General features: G+C 44.0%; 1 long non-coding RNA gene across 1 annotated transcript; it reads right to left on the bottom strand.

Annotated features, from left to right (window-relative positions):
* Window positions 1-225: 225 nt before the first annotated feature.
* On the bottom strand, window positions 226-4,048 carry LOC139176323 (uncharacterized). The gene is made up of 3 exons (XR_011560725.1): window positions 2,934-4,048; window positions 2,404-2,514; window positions 226-760 (listed from the first exon to the last, which is right to left on the bottom strand). It is a non-coding gene; the product is annotated as an uncharacterized lncRNA (long non-coding RNA).
* Between the last annotated feature and the right edge of the window lie 6,024 nt (window positions 4,049-10,072).

Genomic DNA, 10,072 nt, shown 5'->3' with positions numbered 1-10,072 from the left:
GAGAACACAGTCAATGAGAATAGTCCTTTGGGCAGCTGGAATAAAAGAGCAGGAGAAATATAAGGGAATGACAACTAAAATGTAAAGAGCCATTTTGGAGAGAAGTCCTCTGTGTCAGAAGAAAAGAGAGAAACACGCTTAACCTACAAATGGAGATCAATGATGGATCATGAACTTTTTACCCTGAAAGCAGACTGAGTTCTGAAAATTCCTGACATGCAAGTCTTGAAAGGGTAATACTGATCTCCTATGACTACTGGAATGAGCAGATATGAGAAAACAGAATTCTTAAAGACAATGACAGAAGGATAGATGTTAGAAATAAATTTGCAGTTTCTTAAACAACAAAGACTGAGTTGTGTGAAGGGGGAAATGATCCTGGTGGCAGACACTAAGGTGACTGGCTTATGACAATTTCTTAAGTTCTACCTCTGTTGAGGGGGTTACTTTATACATATGTGTTTTTACAAAAAGTTCTTTTGAAAGTAAATAGATAAAAACATTTAATGAAAAAAACTTACTTATAAATATGGAACATATAGATATATACAGAATATAAAGATAAAACTGTAGATAAAACTAATACTAAATCGACAGAGCAAAACAAATGAAGCTGTACTAAATGAGGACTCTCAGTAGAGAGGCAGTGAGGCCTCCCCTGATCTGGTCCAGATGAGGCTCCTGGTGCTGTGGGGGCTCCATCCCCTCTGGGGTCCAGGATGATGTCCAGGTCCAGGTCTTCAGGGATTCAGAGCAGAGCCTGCAACACCAACACAGGTGATGGAGTCCCTGGAAGATGCAGAGTCAGACAGAGGAGGGCTCCCTGGGGAGGGTGTGCAGGACCCAGAAGACTTCCCAGCATCTAGACCTGGCTTTGGGGCTCAGATCTGCAAGGCACTGGGTCTGTTTGCTGCTCTTTGCTGAGGGTGTTGTCTGTTAGTAAGGAGTGTCTAGAAATGTCCCTCAGGAGCAAGTACACCTGGGCATCTGGCTGGCAAACCTCAACTGATGGGTCCCCTGGACAGTGAGACTCAGGCAAAGGAACAGGGGACTTGGGATTCAGGATTGAAAGTTTGGGTCCCCCCTTCCCTCTAGGCCCTGGGAGGAGCAGGAGGTCAGATGACACAGAGGGTAGGAGAACATGCCCACCCATCCTACACAGTACAACTGCTCCTGAGACCTGAGCATTGGAAATGGACAGACACCTGGAATCTCTGTTTTCCTGAATAATTATTTCTAAGCCCCAACCAAACTCTCCTGAGGTTTCTGCCTTTAAACTGGTTTTATATTATAAAAAGTACATTTTAACTCTTTAGCATATCGCAACATTGAAATTTGAGAGAAAACATTCCTTTTCAAACTATAATAAAACAAGATATGTTATTAATGACAGACTTGGGAACAAAAGAAAAGGAACACGAGTAACTTGAATCCTGCCACTCATCCCAAGTGTGCTGCTCAGTCGCCTGAGTCATGTCTGAGTCTGTGGAACCCTATGGATGATAGCTCACCAGGTTCCTCAGTCACTGGGATTCTTCACACAAGAACACTCGAGTGGGTTGCCATGTACTTCTCCAGTGGATCTTCCATACCCAGGGATCAAACCCTTTTCTTGTGTCTCCTGCATTGGCAGGAGGGTTCTTTACCACTAGCACCACCATCCCAAGTGCACAAAGGACTAAATTGCTTTCTGATGTGTCTTCAGTTGGACACATACACAGAAAAATCTACAGAACCTCCAAATTCAGGTTGAGAGATGCTGCCCTGAGGTGACCTAGGACCCCAGGGTTCCAGATCCTGAGAAACCCCAGACTTGGGCACCCCCAGGCTGGCTGGGACCCTCAGGACCAGGGAGCACCCACAGGGATGCAGAGCTGCCAGGTGATGCCCTGCCTGCATGACCTCTGGGCACCTGTGTCTCCTTCACTCTGTTCCCAGAGCCCAGGACTGGGGAGGGCAGGGCCGCCCCAACCTCTCTCTGCAGCTGGTGATGGACTAGGGATTCCCCCTGCTGCCTTTAGCGGGGTTGGGAGGGCAGAGCTGGATCCTGCAGAGGGAGATGAGGAAACCCCCACGGGGGGATCTTTAAAGAGAGAACTCTGGAACAGCAGCTCCTGGACTCCTGCACACGGTGGCCCCATAGTGCCCCCCAGCCTCCCTGCAAAAGTAAGAGCTGCCAGAGAAGCCAGTCCAGCAACCTCGGGGGCATCTTTGGATGGGACCTGTGCCCTGGGGAGACATGCTCAGGGCATCCTCCACTCGTCTGCACAGACTGTTACCACCCTCTTGTCTCTATGTTTGTGATAACCCTCAGAAGCAGACCCCATGGTTTCTGCTGGTGATTCTGAAGCACCAACAAGCGAATGGGGTCATGACAGAGACACAGGCCCTCGTCTGCCTCACCTTTCACCCCAGGTCCCACGTTCACTCTTGCTCTTCCAGGTCTTCCTCATCATTGCTGCTGACTTCTCCTGAAGCAGTCTTCAAAAAGATGACCAGAGATCTTTTTGGTATCTGGAAGGAAGAGATCAGTCAAGCAGGTCCAATCACTCCCAGGGTAGGAAAGCAACCATATGGGGTAGCTCAGGGCAGTGCAGACTTCATGGGGGCCCTTCAGCTGTGTGGGTCCAGACCTGCTGACTCCAGCCTCAACTCCTGCTCAGGCCACTCATGGTGACAAAACCAGGTTCAAGGGTGCAGACATGAGGTCAGGAGTAGGGAAATGCTCAGAAAATGGGGGAATAGGGCTGAAGATAGATTCATAGATTTTATATAAGCTCCTAGGTCCCCAAGTGCCTACAAGAGACCAGGTCCTGCAGAAGGCTAATCAGAAAAAGAGGGAAAGAGGAGAAAGGGAAGGGTTGCAAAGAAGAATCTATTGATCAGGATAAGAGAGAACATTTTTAAAAGATATGAAAGAAGAAATAAATGACCTCTATAGTCTTGCTCTCCTCCAAATCCTCAATATGCACCATGCAGTTTCTTGGTGTCTGAGGGCAGCACTCATCTGGAGTGGCTGTGGGAAAGCAAAGGGGAGATTTAGAGTCAGGATGTGACCAGGGGACCCTGTGCTCCTCACAACCTGGCCTTGGGACCCCTGGTGCCCTTTTCTCCAGGGACCTCCCAGGGCCTCAGTGTTTCACTTCTGCAATGAAAAAGTGGGTCTTTGACATCCAACATCCTGTTGCCACCCTCAGCTTGTCTACGAATGACAAGGAATGACACCATTTCCACGTGTTCCTCCTTCAGGTGGTCACTGTCTCCATGCATCTCTGCCCACGACCTTGCTTGCCTCCTTCTCCTGCTGTTTCCCCTCTACTTCCCTCATCATTTCTCTCCTCTAGTCACTGTTCTTTTCATTCCTTCTTGAGCCTCCACCAACCCTAGAGTTCTCCAACATGGAAACATTAGAAGAAGGACCATGTGTGTATGGCCACAGTCTCTAATGAGTCCATTATTTAATTAAACAATCCATCACTCTCAGGAATGGCCTGACATGGACATGAGAATCTTCTGAGTCCTAGGGGAGGGGAGGACAAAAAGTTCACATAACAGAGACTATCCTGTTGCCTGATGTGACCTCAGTGGCCTGGGAGATACTTAATGCTCTCAGCAACACCTTAAGTTTCCCAGACCCTAAGAGAGGATAAAGGCAAACACTTTCAATTTCATTTAGCCAGAAACGGAAAAAAGAAATCCAAAAATATATATGGAACCTCTAAGGACTCCAAACAGACACAATAATCTGGAGAACTAATTTCAAATTTTCCCACCTCCTGATTTCAAATACATTACAAAGATATAGGGATCCAAGCTGTATGATAGTGACATAGGAACACATGCATAGCCCTAAAGACAAGAATAAAGAGCCCCAAGTAAACTCATGGATATAGGGTCAAATGAAATTCACCAAGTTTCTAAGGCAAGAAAAGAGTGAAAGCATAGTCTCTTCAACAGTCAGTAGGATGAAAAGATAACCTACAGAAAATTACAAACAATATATCAGAAAGGGAGATCATACTCAAAGTATATAAGAAAATACCACAACTCAAATGTAAAACAAGTAAAAACATGAAAGGTAAATAAATGATTTGAGGAGTGTGCAAAGATTGTGATCAAAACCACCGAGAGCTTCTCTCTGGAGGGAGTATTGGGTTCTAAGATGACCAATCACCCCGAGTCCTGCTGCTCTGAGTCTCTGACCTAGGTTTGGTCAGTCCCAGAAGACCAGGTCAGTAGGGCTCCTAGAACATGTGTTAAGAAAGCCAGCAGCCCCTTCACAGTCTCTAGAATCTGCAGCCATGCTGGTCTCTAGGAACACATGGGCTGCTCTTACGTGGAAGCACCTTCAGCACAGCATCCTTGGGGAGGTGTGGTTCTGAGAGGAACTCCAGCAGACTCAGCCCAGGCAGGGACGCAAGAGCACGTGTGTTCTGACTCATTCAACCCTGAGAGCACCCTTTACATGAGGAATAAACAGTGAGGACAAACATGAGGGCAAGCCACACGTCCTGAAAATGCACAGGGAGAGAGTTCACATCTCACCCACAACCTGACACTCACTGCCAGAACTTGGTCTCCAGTGTCAAGTGACTATGAGACTTTTGTGCCCACTAGGATATGGCCATCATAGGAGAATTTAAACATGAAGCCAAAGTCCTTCATGTATACTACACTGCAGGTAATAACCAGAAGCCAAGCTTTCATATTAGGCAGGTGAAAGGGCAAGGAACAAGGAGTCTTGTGAGAAAGGATATTTCTAAATGGAAAAGCAAGAAGAAATGACTCTAAGCACAACAGAATCAACTACATGGACACATAACTCTATTATATTGTTAAAATTTGAAAACAACAAACTACAACTCTAGACATATTTCCTTCTTCTTCCTCGGTTTATATTCATCTCTGAAGAAGCAGCTGTAACTCAAATGGTCCAGGAACCCTCTCCCTCTAAATCCCACCTGAGAGTTGTTCCCTACCTGCATTCTCTTCCACATCATTGCTGCTAACGTTTTCCACAAAACAGTCTGTAGAAAGATAACCATGAGCAATAATGCAGTTATTACCCAAGTTGAGCTACCCATTTCTCCTCCTCCACTTGGCTCACACAGCATCTCCCCGGTCTTCCTTCCAGGCTCAGACTTCCCCTGTGCTTTTTGGAGTCAGAGCCCTTCACAAGACGGTGATCACATTTGAACATATTCACATGAGAAAGAGGCTGAGAAAATTACCTTTTAACCTTCTACTTCTACAGGCCCAATAGAGCTCTTACATTCAAGTTTATGAAGCTGAAATGCCAACGCTTATGGACACTTTTGAAATATGGCTAGTGTGACCAAGCTATGTGTGCTTTTTGTGATTGTTTCAATATAACAAGTATTGTTGAAATATGTTAATTATAGATAGGCAGCTCTAGCTAATGGCTACTACACTGGAAAGTTCAGCTCTAAGGGCTCCACAGACAAGGAAAAGGCAACTAATTGCCTGTTCTATTTTTCATTTATTCCAGATGATATGATGGCCTGATAAGATCATTCATATGCAGGTAAATCTGGGGCTCTTGAACCCAGTCCAGGCACTGGGAGACTGCTTGTGAACATCCCAATAGTGCTGGAGTGGGTAGCCGTTCCCTTCTCCAGGGCATCTTCCCAGCCCAGGAATTGAACTCAGGTCTCCTACATTTCAGGCGGATTCTTTACCAGCTGAGCCACAAGTGAAGCTCGAGAATACTGGAGTGGGTAGACTATCCCTTCTCTAGCAGATCGCCCTGACTCAGGAATCGAAACAGGATCTCCTGCGTTGCAGGCAGATTCTTCAACAATTGAGCTACCGGTGAAGCCCTAGTAAGGTGAACACTCAGATTCAAAGAAAATTCTCAGGAGGGAGCTCATTTGTGGGCAGAGGTAAAGGGCATGGCCCAGCACTCGTGTACTACAAGTAACCAGAAAGTAGGTATGGAGGGAAGGGAGGAATATTCACTCTCTTCATGAGCCCATCTTTCCCATCCCTGATTCTAGAGGACCCAAGCAAGGCAGTGGAAAGGGCTTATTAGGAAGTGAAAGTTTTGTGCACTGGAAACCATAGAACACTGTTGAAAGAAGAAGAGACAAGTAATCGGAATACCGTACCATATTCATAGACTGGAATATTTAGTGTTGTTGACCTTCCTATACTCCTAAAAGTGATGTACATATATATTGAAACCACTTACAAAATCCCATGTCATTTTAATAAAATGGAAAAAAAAAAAAAATCTCCCAAACTACGGAACCCAGAAGAAACCCAAAGAACAAAACAGTCTTTTTTTTTTTTAAACTTTTGCGGAGGCCTCCACCTCCTCCTGACTGACGCTCCGCAGGTTCCGTGAAGGGCGGGCCGGGGAGAAGGGCCGGCCCTGACAGGAAAGAATGTTTACCCGGCGCCTCAGCGCCAGTGGGCTCTAAAACAGTCTTGAGAGCAAAGAACAACAATGGGGCCTTCAGGCTTCCTAAATTCAGAACAGGCAAGAATGCCACAGCAGTCAAAACTGTATTCTACCTGCAGCTAAATAGGCAGAGAGACCAATGAATCGTAAGGAGGGAATCTTGAATACACTGACCACTGTGGCCAAATGATATTTGCTAAGGTTCTAAAATTATCAAGTGAAGAAAGGATCGTCTCCTCAAAAATCAATAGACAGGCAACCTATAGAATCAAAGAAGTATCTGCAAACTTTGTATCTGAATAAAGAGCCAATATCCCGAATATAAAGGCAACTGCTAAAACACAACTTCACAATAATATGAGGCAAATAACTGACTTTAAAACATGTTCAAAAGCTTCCATAGACATTTCTTCATAGAAGACATAGAAGTGATCAATATACATAGGAAATATGCTTAGCATCACTAAGCAGCAAGTGGGGTACTTAGTGGAAATGGAAACCAAGTAAAAAGGAGATATCACCTTTCAGGAGGTGTATTATATGAAGAAAATAATAGATGTTGGCAAATATGTAGAGAAGTGGAACTTCCATGCCTGTTAGTAGGAATGATAAATGGCATAGCCATTATAGAACAGTTTGGAAGTCCCTCAAAAAATTATTAAGATTATCATAATATCCAGCAATCATTTATTTGAGTTTATATCCAAAGGAGATAAAACTAGAATGTTCCAGGAGATACCTATAATCTCATACCCATTGTTGCATCGTACGCAACAATCAAGATAGAAAAACTGCTCAGTGTCCAAGGGCAGATAAATCAAGAAAGAAAATGTGGTGCATACATACACTGGAATGTGATTGAGTCTTTAAAAATGAAGGCAATCCTGTCATTTGAAGCAAAGTGGGAAGCTATTGGTAAGGGCGAAATAAGCTAGTCGCAGGAGGACAAATACTGAACAATTCCACTTACCTGCCATATTGAAAGGAAAGTTCAGGGAAGCAGAGAATAAAAGGGTGGATCCAAGACCTGGGAAGAGGTTGACACAGGGAGTGTCTGTTCAATGGTTACAGGATTTTAGTGGCAGGATGGAAAAGTTCTAGAGACGTGCTAAACAACATGGTGCATTGAGTTAACAGGACAGACTGGACACTTCAAAGGGTAAGAGGCAAAGCTGGAATGAACTCCCTCCATTTATGCCTGGAGCCTCCTCCTTTCTCAGATTCCTCTGAAACTGGGTGTTGCTCTTGGGTACCAGGGGCTCCCTGAAGAAGGAAGGAGCCTCCCCAGTACTTGGGGCCTTGGATGAAGGGGGTGATTCATTCTGAGGCTCCAACAGAAAGAGTTTGAATGAGGGAAGTGGCAGAGTGGTGAATCATGAGCAATCAAAATCCTACAAGACCTACTAAGTGATGAGATTTACTCTTAAATGAAGGTGTGGTTGACCCAGTAAAGGGGATTCTGAAACACAGTTTTGCTCATTAAGAATCTTATAGGACTTCTATGGTGGCTCAGTGGTTAAGAATCTACCTGACAATGCAGGAGATAGGAGTTCAACCCCTGGTCTGGAAAGATTCCACATGCTGTGGAGCAACTAAACCATGTACCACAACTACTGAGGCCACGTGCCAAACTATGGAAGCCCAAGAGCCCTGGAAGCCATGCTCTGCAACAAACAAGCCACTAAAGTGAGAGGCCTACACACCACAACTAGAGAGTTGCCCTTGCTCTCCATAAGTAGAAAGAAGCCTGGGCAGCAAGGAAGGCCAAGAACAGCCAATAAAAATTTTAATAAAAATTAAAAAGAATCCTGTAAATATCTTCCTCGGCAGTGATGGGATTTGTCTTCCTGGGAAAAGGATGTTCACTTGGTATAAAATCAATGGATACAGTGAATGTATATACTTTGTTTTATTTTTATACACATAAACATTCATGGTACATTGTGATGGAAAATATTTTGGGGCTGACACCACTAACAGTGACGTTTAGGGTGATAGATATTTTGGAAAACACAACCCAAAAATTCAAACACACAAAGAATCACACTATTCATTACACATAAAAACACACCCAGTCCCATGGACACAAACCTACACTATTAACCATAATACAGCTTCTTCCGGGAACTACAGTAATCATCCACATTGATCTCTTGTAAATTACTTTCTATCACCAGGGCCCCTATACTCATTCCCAGCAGGAATTTGGAATCAGTTTGGCCTCTACACTAAAACCAGCAAGAAAGCCCCAACTTTCTCATCTACAAAGTTTTTTCTCCCAAAGGGAATGATTCTAGAATACATACCACTTTCACATCCTGAAAGGGCCACCTGCAAGTACAGAAGAGAAGATGCTATGAGGGTAAGATCACATAGATGCACAGTCTTTGGTTCATGGGATGACAGTAGAAAACCTGATGAGGAGCAGTGTGGAGTCCAGGGAACCCAGCAAGATCAGCACACACATACTCAGGATGAAAGGCATGACCTGTGCCTGGAGGATGGAACTCCAAGTCCATTTAGGCTGGAAATTGCACAATTCTTTTCCTAGAAGAAATGTTGCTGCAGGAGAGAGAAATCTGTACTCTACAGAGTGTAATGGATGCTAAAAATTTTAGTATCTTGTGGACTGAGGAATCATGAGTTGGTAATAAGACTCTCGTCTACATTATTCCAACAAACGGAACTGTCTCTAAATGAAACAAAAACCATCAGAGTCACAACTTAATTCTACTGAAAGAGAAATGAAACAATATTTCTATCTCATACAAAAAAAAAAATCAAAAACAAAAACAGCTTGCCTTGGAGAAACACTGAGTCTCTTCTGTGTTGTCACATGGTAGGTTGACTGGAAGGTCCTCAGTGAAGTCTAGAGGGACACAGAGTAGCTGTTAGAACACTGGTGAAGCTGTTCAGGAATCATGCAGGGGGTTTTCTCTTTGTGTGGACATGGGGTGGTGTGTCCAGATGTGGGAGGTTATTAAGCATGAGGTGAACTTGTGTTCATCCATCCTCTTTGGAGGAGGAAGGAAAGTCAAGGAGAGGAAGAAGGAAATGAAAATAGTACTTTGGCTTTCTAGCTAGAGGAACCTAATCAACATGAAATATTCAATCTAAAAAAAGGAAAGCTCTAAAATGTGTGTATTGTTCAATGAAAGAGACCCATGACGCCTCCTGCTTAATGTGAGGTCCTGCTAAATTACCACTGTCCCTTGATTTTTCCCAGATCACTCTTCTCCAGGATCTACAATTGCCGATATTCTAATCATCATGTTTTGTATGAGACTTTGTACTTGATTAAAAGTGATCTCTGTTAGGGAACTGAATTCAATATTGGGCAAAGTATGCTATTCTCTTAATTCACTAACCAATTTTCTTAAATGAAATCAAATATGCAGTATTTGGCAATACTGAGTTCCTGCCATTTAATAAGAGCCACTATGAATGATATCATATTTTTCTATCAATATTTGTTTTCTATAGAGTGCATGTCCACTGAGTCAGTTCCTGTCCACATTCACAAGGGCAATATGTATAGTGGGAAAGTTGATTATAGAAAGCACAGTTTCTCCACCAGGTCTTCCTGGGGAGCTAGAGGGACACAGAGTTGCAGTCAGGACATGGGTGAGGATGCTTATCAATCTCTCA

Source organism: Bos indicus, chromosome 16 (genome assembly GCF_029378745.1).
Source record: "Bos indicus isolate NIAB-ARS_2022 breed Sahiwal x Tharparkar chromosome 16, NIAB-ARS_B.indTharparkar_mat_pri_1.0, whole genome shotgun sequence".
NCBI lineage: Eukaryota > Metazoa > Chordata > Mammalia > Artiodactyla > Bovidae > Bos > Bos indicus.
Note: the sequence above shows the minus strand (reverse complement) of the source record. Positions and strands in the feature narration are given on the sequence as shown.